The sequence below is a fragment of the Meriones unguiculatus genome, chromosome 21, assembly GCF_030254825.1.
Source record: "Meriones unguiculatus strain TT.TT164.6M chromosome 21, Bangor_MerUng_6.1, whole genome shotgun sequence".
Lineage (NCBI taxonomy): Eukaryota > Metazoa > Chordata > Mammalia > Rodentia > Muridae > Meriones > Meriones unguiculatus.
In genome coordinates, this window is record NC_083368.1 from 58,374,334 (window position 1) to 58,394,457 (window position 20,124).

Consider the following 20,124-nt stretch of genomic DNA (forward strand, 5'->3'; position numbering starts at 1 on the left):
GCGCTCCTGAATTCTGCACTATGGGAAATTCACTTTGCTTTTCCCTAGCCCAGGAACCGAGCCTCCCATCACGGGGTTTTCAGAGCCCTGAGTGCCTCTCAGAAGCCATGAGAAGCTTTTAGAGGACCCGCAGTTTCCCTTTTAACTCAATTAAGCCATCAGGATCCTGTTCCCGCTCCAGTGAGTGGGTCTGGTACTCTGAGGTGAGAACAGGGCAGCAGTCTTCCCTGGGCTGACTGCCCGACAGGAAGCAAAGGAAGGGACTGTCATTTCCCAGATGGAAATTTTTTTCTCTGAGGGGGAGGAGGGGTTAAATTTGTTGTGTTTGGTGCATGACCTCTAGTCAGGAAAATGGGGCCATTTTTGGCTGAGAAAGAGGGAAGATGGCTGTCATTCCTCAGAAGTAAGCAGGCCTGTGTTTTTGTCAGGGTTTTGGTGCTCTTGTCTTAAGAATAATGACTTTCTGTGTTTTCAGCTCTGTGTAATGGAGTCAGGGAGGAATCAGCAATACTTTGGGGTGCTTTAATCAAGGATTTAATTGTATTGTTGCCTTCCCTACTCAAAAACCTCCAATAAGGCACCATTTCTAGTTCAGAGGCTTCTGCGGAAGCTGCTGCGGTCTGGCTCCACCCCTCCCAGCCCCTTCACCCTCAGCTATCTCAGCCCGAAGCTGAACTCAGCTGAACTGGCTTGAACTCTTCCATTCCTTTTCTGCAGTGTCCCAGCACCTGAGCTTATTCTAGACACAGCTCCAGAGCTGCCTCCCTGTGTTCTGTGGAGCTTACAGGATTCCCTGCGAGTTGAGTGGACCCTCCCTCCAGTTCTCTTGCAGCCTTGGCAGTCTCTTTCCCCAAACCCTGTTTCATTGTGTCACTCAGCTAGCATCTGTGTGTCAGCTTCTCAACCCTGATACTTAGTCCTCTAAGTGAAGGATCATTTTTCCATCCCTCCCACACTGTCCAGTGTCAGATGTGAGCCACAGTGTCTAATAAATATTCAGTCTTTGGGAGCTGGGTATCCAGCGCAGGACCCTCCATAAGCTAAGTAAGCACCATGTCACTGAGCCACACCCCTTGTCCAACATTCAGTCTTTGTTTTTGAAAAGCTGCCTGTCTGGTAAGAATAGCTCTTGGAGTTGGGCTTGGTGACACATGCCTATAACAAACAAATCCAAACCCATGAACAAACATGCAAACAGGAAGCAGTTCTCGGGAAGTGACAGAGAGACAAGTTCAAATCTTAGTTCTGCAGTGTGTCAGGAGAGGACTGCTTCCTAATTCTGATCCTTGCAACCCCTACATTCTTCATGTGGAAAAGGGAGACAGTAAAACCTTTTATGATATTGATGCAAGTTAAACTGGGATTTTTTTCAAGTAAAGAATTGATCCCTTTTCAGTGGTTCTGCCTCACAGCGAGGAGCTGGCACTCAGGCTGGCAGTCCTGTTGCCCAAGGCTCTGCTGCGAAAGGCAGTTGCAGCTGTGGTGCACTGAAAACAGGGGAGTGGCCTGGCCAGAGTGATCGGGTCCCCGGCCCCACGGATCCACAGACTCTGTAAGTAGTCTGCTGGACATCCAAGTCTTTGTGAAGGATAGTGGTCATCTGGCCCAGATTTATGCTATTAGAAAGGTCCGTCTCTGAAGCTATGGCGGCCTATTACCAACAATAAGTGGACAAGGCTTGGAAGACAGAGATCAGACATAGCCAGCATGCAGGACCCTTTACTCATAGACTCAGTTTTGAGGCCCTGGTGCCCAGGCTCAATACCATAAATCCTACCCATAAACCCATCATGAGGACCAGGGTTCACCTTTGTAATAAGCATTATGGATTTTAATGTGTTAAAGAAGAGGAGGAGGACACAGTTCCCTCTCATCCTTACTTTCTCTTTCTAAGACCTCTTAAATATTGAAATACTCAGAGATGCGGACTTGTCCACCAATTTAAAGGCTATGTGATGCATTTCCATTGGCTAGCATGCTCTTCCCCTATATGACTTTTTTTTTTCTGACCTGCTTTTGCAAGATTTTGAGAGATTCCTTCTCATTTGTTTTTTTATTATTTATTTGTTTATTTTTAAGACACAGTCTTACTATGTAGCCTTGGCTATGTAGTCCAATTTGACCATGAACTCACAGCCTGCTTCTGTTTCTAGAGTGCTGGGATTAAAGGTGTATAGCATCATGCCTGACTCCTTGTGTCTTAGTCACCAGAAGACGTGTGGGGGAGGATGCCGAGGCACCAGGCCGCACTGTGTGTTGCTAAGTTACTCTTACCTTTAGCTCCTGGTGCGAGATTGGCTCTTCTCTGGCAATCTTAGAAGGGATGCCAATAAGGATACCATATCTCTCTCCTTTCACCAAAATCAGTCAGTTTTTCCCATGAGAGAGGAGCATGGCTTCTTTGAGCATATACTGAGTAGCTGCACCTTGTAGCAGTTACTAAGATTAAAGCTTAGTAGCCAGCGCTTATACCTAAACCAGGATTACAAGAGCCTGGCCGAGGCAGAGACAGTAGAGTCTTGGGCAAGCTCCAGGGAGTGGTGACCTGAGCTGGACCTCAGGGAACCAGTGCACGTATGTCAGTAGACAGAAAAACTGTCCAGGTAAAGGGACCCAAGTCCTGTGTTTCCTGCTCTTCCCATGACAGACAGCTTGAAGCCTTGGCCTCTATCATCTGTAACCTGTGTGGCCAGCTTGGTCCAAGATCCATAAGTGTTTTCAGCTTCCTTAGCACCCATTCTGATCACAGAACTGACATTAGGAGCCACTGCTTTTATCCACATGGCCAGCAAATAGCTAGAGTGGTGTAAACACCCAGTGGGAGGGTAGAAGAGTGAAGGCTGTGTGTGTGTGTGTGTGTGTGTGTGTGTGTGTCCGTGTGTCCATTTGTGGAGTTCTGTCTGTGTGTAAGTATTGCCACAGCATCTAGAAGTGGAGTTACAGAAAACAAAGCAGAAGCTAAGTACCTCACAAGCAAACTTTTCAGGGAAGGGGCGCCTGAAACAATCCCAGGCCAAAACAAAAACAGAACAGGAAGTTGCATCATGACAGGAAGACTGCCAGTGTCAGCTGAAGAGACACAAATGTCACAGAACGAAAACAAGATGTGTGAGTCTTCCTTTGCCTGGGCACACACTGTTACAGTGCTTTCTTCTTTATAGGGATGTGAAATTACTGAAATCATATTTGGCAAAGCAAACATGAAGAACACAGAAAAACAGAGATGGGAGATCGACATTATTTAACAGTCACATACACCATATTCTGTTTATTTGTTTCAGCAACTGATTACAAGTTAGCTCTGTCCCTCTGTGTAAGTGTTTTGCTTTCCAGAAGTTAGAAATATTAAAAACTGGTTATGAAATTGCATCACTGAAGAACATTATTAGCACACATTGATCAGTTCTAGTATATTCTAACAATAGTGATGTGGTTGAAGACAGAGCAAGAAAGACAGATCACGCTCCTATGGGTGTTATAACTGTTTTCAGTTTAGTTCAGATAAAACTCTTAGTCTCTTTACTAAAAAGAAGTAAAAAGTTAATTTTTCTTTTGATTAGATTCTGGTAACTACACACATGAAAAGGTTCTAGGATTGGTTTAGATGAGACAGTTTTATAAAAGGTTGACAGAGCTTTTGAATGTACTTGGCATCTGGACCTCAAAAAAGTCCTTTGAATATGTAACTTTATAAATGTAGTCATACTCATTGACATTCTGTCACCCTCCTAGAATTGGAATGGCTTAAAATAATTAGCCCATTTGCTAGTGTCACAAAGAGTTAAAAGGATGTTGAGATTTTGGCAGTGAATGAGGCTGGTTGTGTGGACTTTGGCTACAGTGCAAAAAGTGCTTCCCCGCCTTACACATTTTTAGTGTGTGCTGTAGTTGACCAGCAAGAGTAACTGGAGAAGAGTCTGGGTGGACAGAGTGGAGAGGGATAAACGGGACAGAGAAGCGCAGACAGTAAGCAAGAAGGTGAATGCTAAGGGCCCCTCGCCTTCTCTGTGTGTGGTAGGCATTGTGTTGATAATTATTAAAGGTAGGAAGGGATGGACTGAATAAAGAAGAAAGTATGTGTGAATACCCAACTCGGAGCTTAGGTCTGGCTCCACAACAGGTCATTTTCACGATGACACTATGGCAGTCTATAGAGATGCATGGCTTTCAGAAGTGATGAGTTCATTTGTTTTTACTTTATGTGTATAAGCGCTCTGCCTGTGAATATATAGTCACATCCTGTATGGGCCTGGTGTCCTCAGAAACCAGAAGGGGGTGATGGATCCCCAGAACTGAAGTTCAAGACTGTAAGCCTGCAGGTGTGTGCTGGAAGCTGAATCCGTGTCCTCTAAAGAACAGGAAGCAAACAGACGAACTGTGCTGGAGAGCCAGCAGCGGCTACAGTGGTCACAAACAAGGTCTTCTCTTCTCCCCAGCACCACAGGGCACCGTCGGCTGCCTGCAGCTCCAGCCTCAGGAGCGGCCACCTCCGGCCTCCGCAGCACTTGGCCCTCAAGTACAGTGCTCTCACTCCACACATATGCATAACAAGATAAAATAATAAATTTAAAAAGCTAAGTCGCTAAAAATTTGGTTGATTTTGTTTGTGTTTGTTAGATTTTTTTCAAGTTTTTTTCTGTAAGAGTAAAATCATTGTGACTTTAGGAACACAGAAATTATGCATTAGGAAGAAATTGGTTTACTCAAAATTATTAATTGTTTATAATTTTAATTTATTCAAATGAATCTAATGTCTTTTTTAGTTTAAAATTACAACTGGGGAGTAGCTACTGAACCATAAGACACATGTGACTTTTGTGTACTAAGAAGAAACCAGCAAAGCTTTAGAGAAGATCCCGTAAACATCATCCGACTGTTTCTAAGCACAAACAATACAACCAGAATATTAACTTTTATCCTAGATTCCTACCTGCTCTACATCCTTGACTTTCAGAAAACATGTACAAAGGAGCAACCATTTTCAGAAAATAATCTCAGGAAAAAAGGTGCAGAGGAAAAGGAAAAAGAAAACTTTAAACCTATTTATTGACCTGTTTTCTCAAGCTCTTACATATTTGTGAACGTCTCCACACAATGGCCTGTTTCTCAACTTTCTGGCTTATGTCTCTCCAGAGGCCCTCCACCTGGATGTCTCCTTGGCCCAGGATATACATGACCCTCATCCTTGGACTCACCCAACAGCATTGACGATATTGGAGGGGCCGTGCATATATATACCCTAAACATCCACAGATTTTTTCCCTTATTATTCATGGATGGTCTAGCATAACAGCAATCACACAGCATCTGTATGATGTGAGATATTACAGAGTATCTAGAGGGAGTTCAAACTATGAGGAAGACGTGTAGAGCATGTGTACACATCGTATGCCATTCTGTAGAAGGGTCCTGAGCGCTCTCATGTTTTGGTGTCCCTGGGAGATTCTGGAACTAGTCCACCCCCACCCCCACCATGGGGACTGAGGGTCATTGCTATAGATCTGAGGCCTTGCTCCCTAGATGCTTCAGGGGCTCCCTGGCCCAGCTTCTGTTCTGTTGATCTTCCCCAAGAATGGGAAAGAGAAAGGGTGAATTCAGACCTAAGCTCCACTTTACATTGTAAATCTATAGCTCTTTTCTTCAATGACTAGCTGGCCATTTTTGAATCTTGCTCTCCTGTTCTGGAGAGCACAGCATCTATGTCCCTGTAGACACAAAGGAACTTTGCTCTTTGCCCCAAATACTTCTTTCTCTCCCAAAGCAATTTCCCCTCCTCTGAGAAATGCTGTTGTGTCAGGCTGCACTGCCCTTGAACCAGACAACTTTCTCTGCTTCTTTATCTTTCTAAATAAAGCTAACCTACATTTGCTGTCTAATTCATTCAGATGCTTGCTACTGCTATTTAGAGTACCCCTCAAGGCCCCTGAGAAAAACAAGATGCTTTATCACCTGTAAGAAACTTTAGGTTTGCTGGTCATTTAAGGGATTTGAGAACCTTAAGAATCCATTCAGCCTGCTCCGATTTGGACACGAAGAACAAAGAACACTTCAGGTTTTTGGATCTGCACAGCTTTCGTTGAGTTGTATAATGCTGAGATGAGTTGGCAGAAAAAGGAGTTGTAAAGTGTGTGTGTGTGTGTGTGTGTCCTTGTCTCCAAGTTTCATAAAATCTAACTTTTCTGAAGATTAATCTGTCATTTTTCATTGTGGTCTCTGATGACTGACTGGGTCACTGTGAGTTTATTTACCCCTTTGGGAACAACTGTGGAAGTTTAAAGACAGCTGTCATCTCAGTAAACTGAATTTTAGTATTTGGTTTGTTGCTGCTTCTCCTTTTGGCCTTCATGGGCCATTTTGTTAGAGAACCCTGTTTCCTCCATTTCCCAGAAAAACAAACTGTACAGAGAATGTCACAGAGCAGAATTCCTCTGTGAATTTATAAAGGACTGGGCTCAGAGGCCTGGGATCTGCTGTTCATTTCTTCAAATCTGGAATTTATGGGGTCTGTCGGCTTGCCTCATGGGAGGGCAAGCCGGTACAGCTCGATTGTCTTAACCATTAGTGCCCTGCTGCTGCCTTCAGTTCAAGCTTATTATCAGCATCCACTTATTCAGCTAGGATGCTGTGACGTCCATTGCAGAGAGTGAGTCAGAAGCCACAAGCTAACAGGTCTATTCCTTCCCTCTGTCACCTAGGAAACCAACTCATCATCCACAGGAAATGCAGGCCCCGATGGGGAGTGCGCCCAGATCAGGTTAGAAAGCTGGCAATGAGGTTTTCAAAGGAAGTCAAATAATGATGTGCAGAATCTTGGTCTGAGGTAGGAAGTGGATCCGGCCTTCCAAGCATGGGTTGGGGGTCTATCCAGCAGAAACAGCTAGAGAAATTAATCAGCTAAAAGCAAGCAAGATGTCTGCTTTATAAGAACTGGACAAAGGGCAAGAGATATACAGACATGATCTCATGCCCTAGCAAACAGCACTTTTGACCCAGTAGCTGAGGGTTTTTGGAGGTGGGCATGCTTCTAATGTGTGTAAAATGGGAAGAAGAAATTGGCAGTGCACCCAACTAAGCTTTCTGTACTTTGAAATCTCACTACATAGTCGTTATTCCTGTGTTTAAAGCGTGTGGGTGATACATTCCCCAGCAGTCTGTTTCCAGGAGCCACACACTGCTTTCCCCTGTGCTTTGTCAGGGTTAGCTGGTGCTTTTTTTTTTTTTTTTTTTTTTTTTTACTTTATCCCAGTGGTCCATTGCGTCTAGTATATACTTCTGGTTGTCACAGTATCCGGATTATCAGTGGGTATCAGCTTAATATGGCTGGAAAAACGACCTGTTGTTTCTTATGCTGTTTGATAAGCTGGTTGTTTCTATCAGATTTATACTTTCATTGCTTTGTGGGTGAGAGATCCTACGTCAAAGTTCATGTGTTCTCCCAGAATTTCCTGTTCTGCACTCTCAGAGGATGTGTGAGTGGGAAACAAACCTTAATAATCATGTGGCCTGCCACATCATTTTTCATACAAGAGAGGTAAAGTGTTTGTCTAAGATTGCATAGTGAATTGCTGTGTAGGTTGGGGCAGAGGGTGTCTTCCTGAGGCAGAGAGAAGAGATAGCAAATTAGATGGAAATCTCAGATGAATCTCCTGCCTCTGAGTCTATTAAAGTTAGTGAGCTACTTTGATTAATGTGTGGGGTCCTAGTTGAGAGGTCCACCATGGGCTGGTCATACCTGAGGAGTATGAGGTTCTGCCCAGAGTACTAGTTGAAGAGGGAACAGTGACAGCCCCTGGGTCTAGTGGAAGGTGAATTAGTGATAAGGGTTCCACTCATGGCAATCTTAGAAGAGCTGAAGGACATAAGACTACTTCGCCTGTAGCCAGGGAGAGCTAGGAGGACATATTGTCAAGTAGTTGAAGGGCTGTCTTGAAGACAGCTTACATTTATTGTGTGTACCTAAAAAGGCAATAAGAAAGGTGTAAGTCATAGAGAGGTAGAGCTTAGGTTTATATTAATAGTTTTCTAGTATCTCAAGCTGATGAAGTATGAGGGAAATGTGGTGGGGTAATGTCAAGCTAACTGATACGGTAGTTACTTCACTGGCCCTGAAGGGGTTCCAGTGTTCATTCACTCCATCACCCACTCCTCCAAAAGGCTTTGGAGGATTTACCTCACACCTGCTGTGTGCCGTTTGTTCTAGGCACTAAGGAGATGAGCATAAATGATGGTCACTGCTGACAAGGAGCTCATAATTGAGTGAAAGTTCTTTTGGGGACCCCAGAATCTAGAATTCCAAGAAGAGATTCACGTAGTCAGAAGGGTGGACTAAAGGTGCTTGGTGTTTGCTGTCTGTTTTAATGAAGACAATGTTAGCTGCTGCAGTCTGCCTAAAAAAATGATGTCATGGCACAAACATATGGGAAGGTTCTCTTACTGTACAATATCCAAGATGTGCAGTACTGTTCCTACCAGCCGTTCAGGGACCCCAGGCTTTCTACTCTGCGATTCTGCCATCTTCAGTGTGCAGCTCACGGTCACTCTCAGCATTACCAGACTGCTGGCAAGTGGAGGAAAACGTGCTGTATTGGGTTACGGGTTTGGGTGGACCTAGAAGTGGTGCTCGTGTACTCTGCTCATATTCAGCTGCTGGAATCTGATCATGTGTCCACACCCAGCCAAGAGAAAAATTAAAATACAGCCTTGGTTTCGATAGCAGCTCAGTGGCTGAGTGTGTGCTCAAGGCCCTGCGGCTGATCCCCAACAGCAGCAGCAACAGTAGCAGCCCCAACAACATGCACACAGGGTGAGGTAGGGGACACAATGCATTTCCCAGCAGAAAGGAAGCAGATTTTGATGCCTGAGTGACAAATTCTTTACAGTAGCAATTCTGAGATTCCCTGACTATGATGATATAACTAAGATAAGATTGAGGGGAGGAGGGCCAGCTTTTCCATTTTATTTATTTGTTTATTTTCTTTTATTATGTTCAGGTATTTTTCTTGGTTGACTATTGTAAGTCTTATGTATTTGTGGTATGCACCATATTTTGGTATATATTGTAGAAAAGTTAAATCAGGCTAGTTAACGTATATTTTCCCTCAATAATTATATTTTTTTCAGTAGTGGGACAAGATTTTTAAAATGTTCTTGTAAAAGGCAATGTTGCTGTGTCCCGTGTTTAGATTGTGTCTTCCAATAGGTCTTCTACTCAAGACGTAGTCAAGGATATTACTTTGATTTGTGGTGGTATGGATTGAATACAGGGGCTAGCACATATTTTAAAAATGCTCTACCATGGAGCATCATCTCTAATCCTCAAGATGTATTACTAGGTTGAAAAAAGTGAGGTAGAAAATGAAACAAACTTCATATATGAACAGGGAAATATTGTCTGTTTTTATTTGTTTGCAAATACAAAACACAGGAAAGATATGCAGGAAACCATGGAGACCAGGATGAGGCCAGAGGGAGGATGGTGGCATCACTGGGAATGAAGCCTCATGTATTCATTTAAATATTTTCTTCCTATCTATTTATAAAAATGCATAATTAAAAATATCTCATTCTGTTGCAGAAGAGTGTTTCACTGACTGACCTCTTTTTGTTTTCAAATGAAGAAGAGCCAAGAATAGGACTGCTTGGGAAGGTGAGCTGCATCTAACTCCTAAGGCTGAGGTAAAAATCATGCTGAACGTGGAGGCTGTCTTGTTTTAACAAGTCTGTACTTGGCTAATTAGAGCTTTCGATAGAAAGCAAAGAACGTTAGAGCAATGGCCTGGCTTTATGTGGGATCATCTAAGAGTTTCTGAGTGCTTTTATATTAAACATCTTTGTTGATTTTCATAACATTCTTGCCTTAGCTTTCCTCCACTTTAACAAAATACCTAAGATAATTAACTTATAAAGAGAGAAGGTTTATTTTGGCTCATGGTTGTAGAGGTTCCACTTGGCCCCCTGTCTTTGGGCCTGTGGCAGGAGTGAGTGACAGGGCAAAACTTTCTACCTCATGTCTAGGAAGCAGATAGAGGGGGTGAAGGTCCCACAATGCCTTCTGAAGGCATGCCCTCAGTGATCCATGGACCTCCCACTGGACCCCATCTGGCAAGGATTTTACCACCTTGCACTAGCACTGCCTTAGAACCAATCCTTTTTTTTTTTCATTTAACTTTTTATTGATTCTTTGCGAGTTTCACACCATGCACACTAATCCCACTCATCTCCCCATCTCTTCATATCTGACCTCTGCCCTTGCAACTTCTTCCCCAACAAGAAAATAAAAAACAAAAATAAAAAAGTAAACAAAACAAAGCATAAAAATACACCACCATGGAAGCTGTAGTTGTGTCACACAGTAGACCCTTTTGTCCACACATCTTTACTTTCAAATGTTCACTGCAGTGAGTCGTTGGTCTGGTTCGAGGCCTCTGGCTTCTGCTCCACCATCAATACTGGATCCTCACAGGACTCCTCTTGGATACCCTGTTGTTGTATTGTGTCATGGAGATCCTGCAGCTTTGGATCTTCGGGACCAGCCTCGGGACCAATTTTAACATCTAGACATTTGGGGGTCAGCCCGTCAGTGTATGTGTGAACTAGTAACTATTTAAAACTAAAATTAATTTCTTGAAAATAAAGGTGCTTTCAAGGATAAGGTATGAGCTTGTCTATGAATTCATGCCAGGCATACTAGCCAATCCTTTTTATTTCTGGGTAGTCTCATCACTAGAAGAATGCTATAAAAGTGCTTGGTGCTTCATAGCATTTCCCATATATTCTCTCACTAAAGCTTTCCATTGGCAATGCATATTACTTGGCATTGGTATTACCTCAGTTTTAGAGATAGAAGACAATGGTGACCACCATATTCAAAGTAACAAGACCCATGAAAAACTATGGATGTAGGACTTTTGATATAGAAAACCTTGTTACATAACATCACTAGTTGAAACATAGATATTTCAACAAAAAAAATCGGCCAAGGATATGTTAAAAAATAATAAAATAAAATAAAATAAAAAGAGACCATAGTGACAGTCCAATAAAATTTTAGAAACATTTTTTTTTCTTTTTTCTTTTTTTGTTTTTACAAAACAGGGTTTCTTTGTGTAGCCCTGGCTGTCCTGGAACTCAGTCTGTAGACCAGGCTGGCCTCGAACTCAGAGATCCACCTGCCTCTGCCTCCTAAGTGTTGGGATCAAAGGTGTGCGCCCCACTGCCTGGCTTAGAAAATTTTTTTTTCCTCTTCAAAATAGAGATAAAGGAAAAACCATTCTTAGTTAATTGGTATGTGGGCCTTTCTAATAGGAGTTTTGATCTGTTTCTGGGAGAGATATTAGTCAGCACAATCTTAAGGTAAATACAGAAATATATTAAAGTGTTAAAGATAATCTGTAACTTTCTTCTGCTAATTATTTTGATTAAAAATGTATAGTGACTCATGAGAAGTGACATTAATACAAGTATCCTTCTGAGTCCAGCAAAAGATGGGCTAGATGACATAGTAAGGAAATGGGCTGCCAAACTATTGCTTAAAAAAAAAAAATGTAAGGAGCTAGCGAGATAGCTTAGTCTGTAAAGCACATCCTGTCTGAACTTTAGCTCCTTTTGTGTTTAACTCCCATATGGAGAACCAGGTGTGGAGGCATGCACTTATAAACCCAGTGATGTGGAGGCAGAGACGGAAGCATCAGGGGACTGCCCGCTAGCCATTCTAGCCAGAACGGCAAGCCCCACATCGCAGTGAGAGACCCTGTCTCAAAAGTCAAGGTGGATAACTCCTGAGAAACGGCACCTAAGACTAACCTCTGGCCTCCACCACACACACATGCACATGCATGTAGATATGCAGACATGTACACAAGCACACAAAGTTATGGTAAAGAACTGTGCAAAGAAAAGAAGCATGAGTTAGTAAAATGTGCAGAAATGTGTATGTGCTTTACAAGCCAGCGAGTTCTCAAAGACTGTTAATAAGCAACGCTGCCAAGAGTGATTTAAGTTTGGGAAGCTAAGTTGGTTCCTTCCAAGCTTTACGCCTAGGCTGTCCCCTGTCTTGCCACTCTGTTCAGCTGGGTCACTTCATTCAAAGTAGACCGACCAGTTTATACAGACTGAAAATTTGGAAAGGCAGCCCTTGGTGAGTGCTGCCCAGTGCTGTCCACTCTAGCAGCCCACAGGAGACCTGGAAGGCTATGTGGATCTAAATGGCCTTCACCCTACAAAAACATCTTAGTGTTTAGCAAAGTTTTCGAAGTATCTTTGAACACACCTGATACCTAAGTGCTTGCATGCAATTCAGCCCTCACCTGACTTTTATTTAGATTCTGGATAGTCAGTGTTGTTACTAGTTTCATAATGAGGCATTCAAATGTGTTTCCATTTCATAGATGGCTTTTCCTCATTTTTGTAGATTATTGTTGATTGCATAGGTCCATCAGGATTTCCTGTATGTTTTCAGGATGAGCCCAATACTGCAGTATAGAGCCTAGCATGGCAGAGGCCCTGGGTTCGATCTCCAGTCTAAATGAATGAACCATTTCTTCTCACCCACAGGCAGCTTTGGTGACTTCTCTCCACATTGGGTGCCTCGATATCTTTATCGTCATCAGAATAAGCCTCCCCTTATCAGCACACTCAATACTCTCCAGGGCTTTCGTAATTATCAGACAGATGGGGTTGTAATGTTATAAAACACCCAGCACTAAATACAGGCAACATGATGGTGACAGAAAAGTAGTTAGCCAATGCTGAAATTAACAACAGCGACTCCATCACTGTCTGCGGGGGAGAGGGGGAAGCTGAGGTTCTGTGGCTTTTTCCATGTTTCTGAAAGGTGACAGGTTGCCGAGCTGCCAAGAACGCCTCCTGCCTTTGCTCCTACAGCTCTGCTGAAGTACATTTGAAACAACAACCATCAGATTACATATAAATATGTAATCAGCTAAAGTTATTTTTAGCTAGTGGTGGGTTTACATTGACTGAATGGGCTGAGGCTACTGGTTTGATCCTATGTGGCTTATCTGACACATGAAGAAAAAGTAGTCACCTAGGTAGCCTGTCCCTACACTAACCAGGTCACAAACGTGGGATCTTCAGGAGCCCTAGCTGTACTGTGTAGGGGCAGTCATATCACTTCAGGTACAACCCCCACAGGGCAAGTGCCAACCTTCATAAAAATGAGTAGCTTTGGAATCTTCCATCTCAGAACCTCATTTAAAGAAGAGAAGATGTCTTAGTCATATATTTAGAGCAAATTTTAATGTGTTTATAAGCACAGGTTGGATCACAGTGTTCTCAAATGTAAAATACTTCTTAAAAAAAAAGAGCCCCCCCACTATTGCAGAGTAAGAGAAAACTAGAGGGTGGCTACCTGATTCAACTCACTGCTGAAGACAATTCCTATTCGAGTTTGTGCCCTGGAGCAGGTCAGTGTAACTGGAGGATGCTACACAGTTCTCTAAGCACAGAAGGCTATAGATTCACAACCAGCTTCTGGGGAAAAGAAGAATAAACAGCCCCATCTCCCTGTGTTTGAGAATCTGCCCCCCCTCTAGAGCCCTAAGCAGTTCTGAAAAACAAAAAACAAAAGCTACCATGTCCCTGCCCTCCTAGATCTGTTTCTCAGGGCTCCTCTGAGGTCTGCCCCGTACTGCTTCCCTCTCCCAGGCGCCCTGTTCTCCCTGGCTGAGTCAGCCTGTGAGTCACCTCACTCATTAGCCGCACTGAGCTCTGAACGCCTCTCCATCCTCTGACTGACTCTCTTTTGTTTCCTTGCATCTAACTGGTTTCCTGGCAGCTCCAAATCCAGAGACAGCCGTGAAGCTGGTGCCGTGCCTTGCTACCAAGATGGTCTGCTCAGTGAACAGACTGGCAGACAGCTCATGGAATTAAGATGGAGATGGTGGTGTGAACACTGTGGCCTTGGAGGGACGTCAGTGACCAGATTTAGCATCCATGCCTCTGTCCATTTGTAGGATGGCACAAAGATCATTGAATCTTGGTCACACACACACATACATGAGCGCGCACAGAACCTCCTTTTTTTTTTTAGACAAGGTTTCATTATTGAGCCCTGGCTAGTCCAGAAATTGATCTATAAAATATCAAGATGGCCTCAAATTCACAGAGATTTGCCTGCCTCTGTTTCCCAAATAGTGAGTCAAAGAGAGAGCAAACCACACAAGTTACCCTCCTTTCTCTTTTTAGTCTTTTCTTCCTCTCCTTTCAACCTCCTTCCCTCACCCCCCCCCCCACACCTTTGGATGATGCCAGGAGAAAGTATGTGGGCTGTTCTAGGGACAGACCAGAAAGAGCAGTAAGTGTCTTAGATCGTTTGTAGCAGTTACTCTGTTCTCCAGTCCTTTCAGGTCTTTTTCCCCATCTCAGTTCTCTGGATTGTACAACCCACAATGCTTTCCTTCTTGTGGAAGTGAACAGGAAGGAGTGCATGAGAGATGGAGTCATTCCTACTGATATCTCCTGGGCCTACACAGATGCCCAGTGAAACGATGCTAATAAGAGCTCTAAATTCCCTTGTCGGAGCAGCAGCTCCTCGCACCATTATTAATTCATTAATCCTGAAGCCCTTTGTAAAGTGAGGACAGTCAACTTGGCTGTGTGACACTTTTCATTAAATCCGGAGCTTTCGTTTTGAAGGGCTCCTCAGGGACCACCTGTGTGTTCCAGCCTCTTAGCTGAGCACCTGTGCAGAGTGGGCCTGACCTGGCTGCCCTACCCCTGCTCTGTGATGTCAGTGCACACACTCACCTCGGAGGCCACGAAGATGCAGATTCCAGGTCAAGAGACCAGACGGAAGGCTTTCCTCTGCACATCTGTAAATGCCTGGAGGTCCCACTAGCTCAGGGACCACCCCTGGAGTAGGGAGACTCCAGGGGCACTACGTTAAGTGGGGCAAGGCTTACTCTGTCCCTGAGAACAGCTTAGGGGCCCTGCTCTCCACGTTCCTCCACCTCAGCTGATGACATTTGTCTGCGAGGCCCAGACAGTGCTGGGCTGTTCTTCCTGATGCTGCCGGCTCTTTCCTATCTTCTCTCCCAGTGTGGGGTGTTAACACTGCAAGATTTGGGTTTGGGATTAGTACAAGAAAAAGGTTTCATAGATTTTCATCCTTGACTGTGAGGTCTCATTTAGCTTAAATTACCAGGAAGCTTAAGAACACTTAGTCAGAACTTGAACAGCAAAAGACTATTTCTTTGATTATTACAGGGATCTCTACTTACTATTTGGAAAGGCAATCTTTTACTGATTTTTCTACTGGGGTTTTTGTCTTTTAATTATTGACTTATGATAGCCCTTTGTTACAATAGTAAGGGGAATATAGTCTTCCCTCGATATTTTTTTATTTTATTTATTTTGGAGTTTGTAAACTTAACCTGTAGGCAGACACTAATTTTCTTTCTTGTTAATTTAGTCAGGCCTGGTGGTGACATACACCTGTAGCTTCAGCATTTAGGAAGCTGAGTCAGGAGAGTGATGTGTATTTGAGGGTAGCGTTGGCTATACAGTGAATTCTAGGCCTTCCTGGACTACAGAGTGAGCCCCTGTCTCAAAAACAATCTCTTCTTCTTGCTCATCTGAGCAAGCCCCTATTGCAATGCAGTTTTACCTTGTGTGTGGAAGTACTGAAGAAGACTGTACATCTCGGGGAACTGGTAAGCACGGAAAGAAGTACATGGGGGACAGTGCTGAGCCAACACAAACACACGCCATGCTTACCTTGCTTTGAGAGCTTATGTTAATCCAACATCTTTACTGAACCTCGTGCAAGACACAGGTGACTGATGTTGACAAATGCCAGTTTAGTTTGGTTTTGGCACACAAACAACCAACCATTTATTGGGCACTTGCAAGGACTCTGTACTGTGCTCAGTTCTGGCTGTGCTGAGACTCACAGGGTGGTTAGAGACTGACCGTTAGAGCTCTCTCTGTAGACGAGCCCATGATTTGTGCTGGCCTTTGGCGTCCTCCACCACCCCTCACTAGGCATCATCAGGGTACACTTCTCCCATTCTCCTCTTAACCATCTAAGTATGGGACCCTAGCACCAAGGCAAGATGCTGGGTGTCTCCTTTCATCTTCATTTGCTCTCATCTTTATTGGAAAGCCAGGCTTGTTAGGGTCACACATACATAATCTCCTTTTTCAGTACTGGAGATTGAACCTGGAGCCTCCTGCCTGTTAGGTAAACACTCTACCACTGACTGCATCCCAACCCTCTGTTTACTTTTTGTTTTGTTTTTTTTCTGTGTATGTATATGTGTGTGCACATGTGTTTGCACACATGAGAAGGGCAGAGGTCAATGGCAGGTATCTTCCTCTCTGCTTCCACTGAATCCAGAGCTCAGTGATTTGGCTTGACTGGATGACCTAGGGTCCTCCTGTCTCAGCACTCCCAGCATTGGGATTATAGGCACATGTCGCTGAACCTGGCTTCTTATGTGGCTCCTAGAGACCCACACTCAGACTTTCATGTTGATGAGGCAAGCACTATCTATGGAGCCATCTCCTTAACCCTTTGCTCTTTATTTGGAACGATATCACTGAGTTGCTGAAGTTAGCTTTCAACTCACTCTACAGCTGCGGCTAGATTTGCGCAGCCATCATCCCGCCTCAGCCCCCCAAGCAGCCGGGTTATGTGCTTGTTATCAGGCTCTGTCTAAGCTACAAGCGCAGCAGTTGTAGTATCATTTAGACTGACCAGTTTTTGTTTCAGCTTCACTAGACATTCGGTGCCACTCCTCCACCTGTGGTGTTTGATGGACTTTTTTATCTCCAGTACTGCCAGGGGTAGGGTTGGGGGTTGAGAAATATAATCAGCTTGAAGATAGATATAGATACATATATATTTGTCCCTGCTGGGTTTGGGGGTATCCATAGAGTCAAAGGAAGAAATGTCTAATGGCAAAATTTATTAAATATCCAGGTAGAGAATGCACCCCATCCTTCCCGGTACCCCTGTTATCCTTTCTGCACACAAATCTGTCTTCCAGGTTGGGCCGCTGAGTAAAGATAAGATGGGCAAGCCATTATCATTGAACCCCATGCATTTGCCCAGCACAGTCCTGAGTGCCTTCACAATCCTTTTCTCATTTAATGGCTGCATTGCTCACTGACTTCAGTGGAGAAAGTGGAGCTATGCCTTCAGTTGCTCCCCACATCCTTCCTGCTTACACTGAAACAAAGTCCATTCTTTCTGCATCTCATCTACATCTGTGGCCAAAAGTTGGTTTCTCATTTCTAGAAGATGAAAGATGTGAAGATTTAGGAAAAAGTGAGTAGATGGGGCCGAAGGCTATGTGCTGCCTTACACCTCGCCATGTGCCCATGTGGGTGGGCATCTGCCTCTAGTGAAAGGCCTCTTTCAACTTCTGGCTTCTTTCCTAGATCAACTATTATATTCTGTGGGACAAGGGTCCATGTTCATTCACCCCTTCCCTTTGATTGATATCTGAACATATGCTACTTACCACTACTGCTAACCCTGAGCCCTTGTCAAAACAAAATAAAACAAGACAAAACAACCCTGTGTCCTGGAGACGCTCAGTATGTCTTATCCGTCCTGAGACAGCTTGCTGCTTTCTCCTCTTACTGTGATTCAGATCTTGGATTCCCCTAGGACACTGTTGCCTGGGTGAAATTGTACCACCAGCAAGAAAGGAATCTCCCAGGACTCCAGGAGAAAGTCTGCCTCCTTGTCTCAGCTCTTAGGAATGGCTCTCCAGCTGCTGACATAACCACATGGGCCCAGCCCTCAGGCTAGTGTAGACCTCCCCAGTGGCTTACAAAAAAGGAGGCAACCAGGGGTAGCCTGAGCTGAGCTGAGGCAGCGACCCATATACAGAAGTATCCCCAAACATGGAGGCCAGCAGCCCATGTTGCAGTGCCTTGGGATTTGGTTAAGTTATAGCTGGACTAGGCGAGTAGAGTTTAGGTCCCCAGCTGAAGAAGCTTCTGCAGCAGGTGTGGGGTGACATTTTATGCCATGGTCTTCACTCATTCCTTTGTGCAGCGGCATCTGAGTAGCTGTGGTGGGCACCAAGTGTGAGGTAGGCACGCATCTTGCCCTCAACAGCAGAATGGCAAGTAGGAAAATGTATGAGAGACACTTTAAACTTAAAAAACAAAACAACAACACAACTCAAAATGTAGAAATGAGAGCACAGCCGCTCAAAATGTGTGAGAACTTGAACAGAACAGTGGCCTGTTGGTTGCTTTTGACAGTTGGACACAATGTACCCCATCTGAGAAGGGAGTCCTAATGAGGGGTTTCCTGGCTCAGCGTGGTGGTTTGAACGGGAGCGTTCCTCCATAGAAACAGATGCCCGAGCACTTAGCCCCAGTTGGCGGTGCTGTTGAGAGGCTTAGGAGATGTGGTTATATGTGTTCTGAGGTAGGCTTTGAGAGCACCATTTACTCATATCATTTCCAGTTCATTTTCTCTGCTTGCTCCTTGCTGTTCAAATAAGTAATTAACACAACCAGGTTAGGCAGTGGGCATGTCTGAGACAGATTTTTTTTCTGGGTGCATTCATCAGGGGGATGTGGGCAGGGCCATTCCTTGGGTTTGGGTCTTGGACAGAATAAACAGAGGGAGCTGGGAATAAGTAAGTGAGCATGGGCCCATTCTTTCTCTTCTCTAACTGTGGATGTACTATGTCCCGCTCCTTCAAGGCTCTGCCTTGAATCCCCTTGCAATGATAGACTATACCCTGGAATTGTAACTTAAAAAAAATTCTCCCCATATATTGCTTTTTGGTCAAGGTATTTTATCCCAACAACAAAAAGAAATTAGGACGGGCAAGAAGAGGACACACCACGGAGCCAGGAGCAGGCCCCAGTGCCAAGTTGCAGAGGCCAGGGCGAAGCTAGAAGCAGAGCTGTCAGAATGTGCGGGAGAAGGGCCAGAGAGGGTGTGCCTGGGAGGTGAGCCAAGTCAGTCAATAGTGGTGTGATCTTGCTTGTGTCTTACAGGGTCTGAAGTCCATCTGAGGGCAGTGGGAGCCCATAACAGAGAGGGAGGTGTATGTGTCCATATTCTAGGGCCTGAACCTAGCACATGTACCACACAGTGTCATTCCCTATCCCAAATCTTATTTTCAGTCAAACAAACTTCATACAAATGTTTATTGGGAAAATTATGAGTTACTCCTTTTATCTCCCATTAATAATATTTTTCAGGTTTTTATTTAATAAATTTTAAAAAGAGATGAATGCTTCAAAAAAAATAGGCTTCATTCTGACTTCGACTTTCTCACCAGACATAATCAGAATCCTAAGGAAGTACCAAGTTAACTTAAAGTTAGGACTCCGTTCATATCAGTTTTATTTCTGTAACACATAACACAGTGTCCAGCCCAAGAGTCAAATATTTCACAGTTCATGGAGTGCTCAAGTCATGTTCCTTTTGCATAGAATTATGTGGAAATTAATGTGCACAGGAGAAAAAAATCTGGTATAATAGGTATAATCAAGTTATGACATGTTGGCTCTAATATCTTATTTGTAACTGATTTTAATTGGCAAATAATAATCCTTATATTTATGGAGTAGAGTGTGACAATGCCATGCTATATGCAATGTGCAACAATCAACTCAGGATTGACCTTTCCATCTTGTCGGGTGTCTGTCATATCTTTGTTTGGAGCCTGCAAATGCCTGTCGTCGAGCTGTTTATAAAGTGTGGAGTAAGTTGTGTGAACTCTATTCACACTGTTGTGTGGTCATTGCTTTCTAAGTGGTGTCCCACACCCAGCCCCCATCTTACAGTCCCTTTCTTAAAAACATAACATAGCAACATGCTGAAGAAAGATGGAGACTTGGTGCACATTAGTTCTAGGACCAGCGTGGAGCATGTTGCAGTACTTAGAGAAGGAAATGGTGAGGGTCCAAGCTACCCCAGAGGCAACAGGGATGCAGAGAGCATCGTCTGAGAGGTACAGGTCTGTTGCTTCAGGTGGGGCCTGAGATTCGAGGCTTTGGTGGATGAGGGTGAGGGGCGATGGCAAGAACGGAGGACCTGTTGGGAGGAGCCTAGGGCAGAAACCCTTCCACTCCCTTGAGGACCACCTGGATGTCAGTGGAGCTGGGGACTTCCCTGGTGCAGCG

General features: G+C 44.1%; 1 protein-coding gene across 17 annotated transcripts in view; it reads left to right on the plus strand.

Moving 5' to 3' along the window:
* Positions 1–20,124, plus strand: part of Mkln1 (muskelin 1) — a 284,064-nt gene that overhangs the window by 89,674 nt on the left and 174,266 nt on the right. For 11 of the 17 annotated variants that reach the window (XM_060374098.1, XM_060374095.1, XM_060374102.1 and 8 more), the window contains one exon: positions 9,575–9,646. The exons of 3 other annotated variants lie outside the window; for them this stretch is intronic. The gene's annotated coding sequence lies outside the window, so the exon portion shown is untranslated. Of the gene's footprint in view, positions 1–9,574; positions 9,676–20,124 lie in introns of all 17 variants that reach the window. 3 more of the 17 variants (XM_060374104.1, XM_060374109.1, XM_060374099.1) reach the window with 2 other exon arrangements.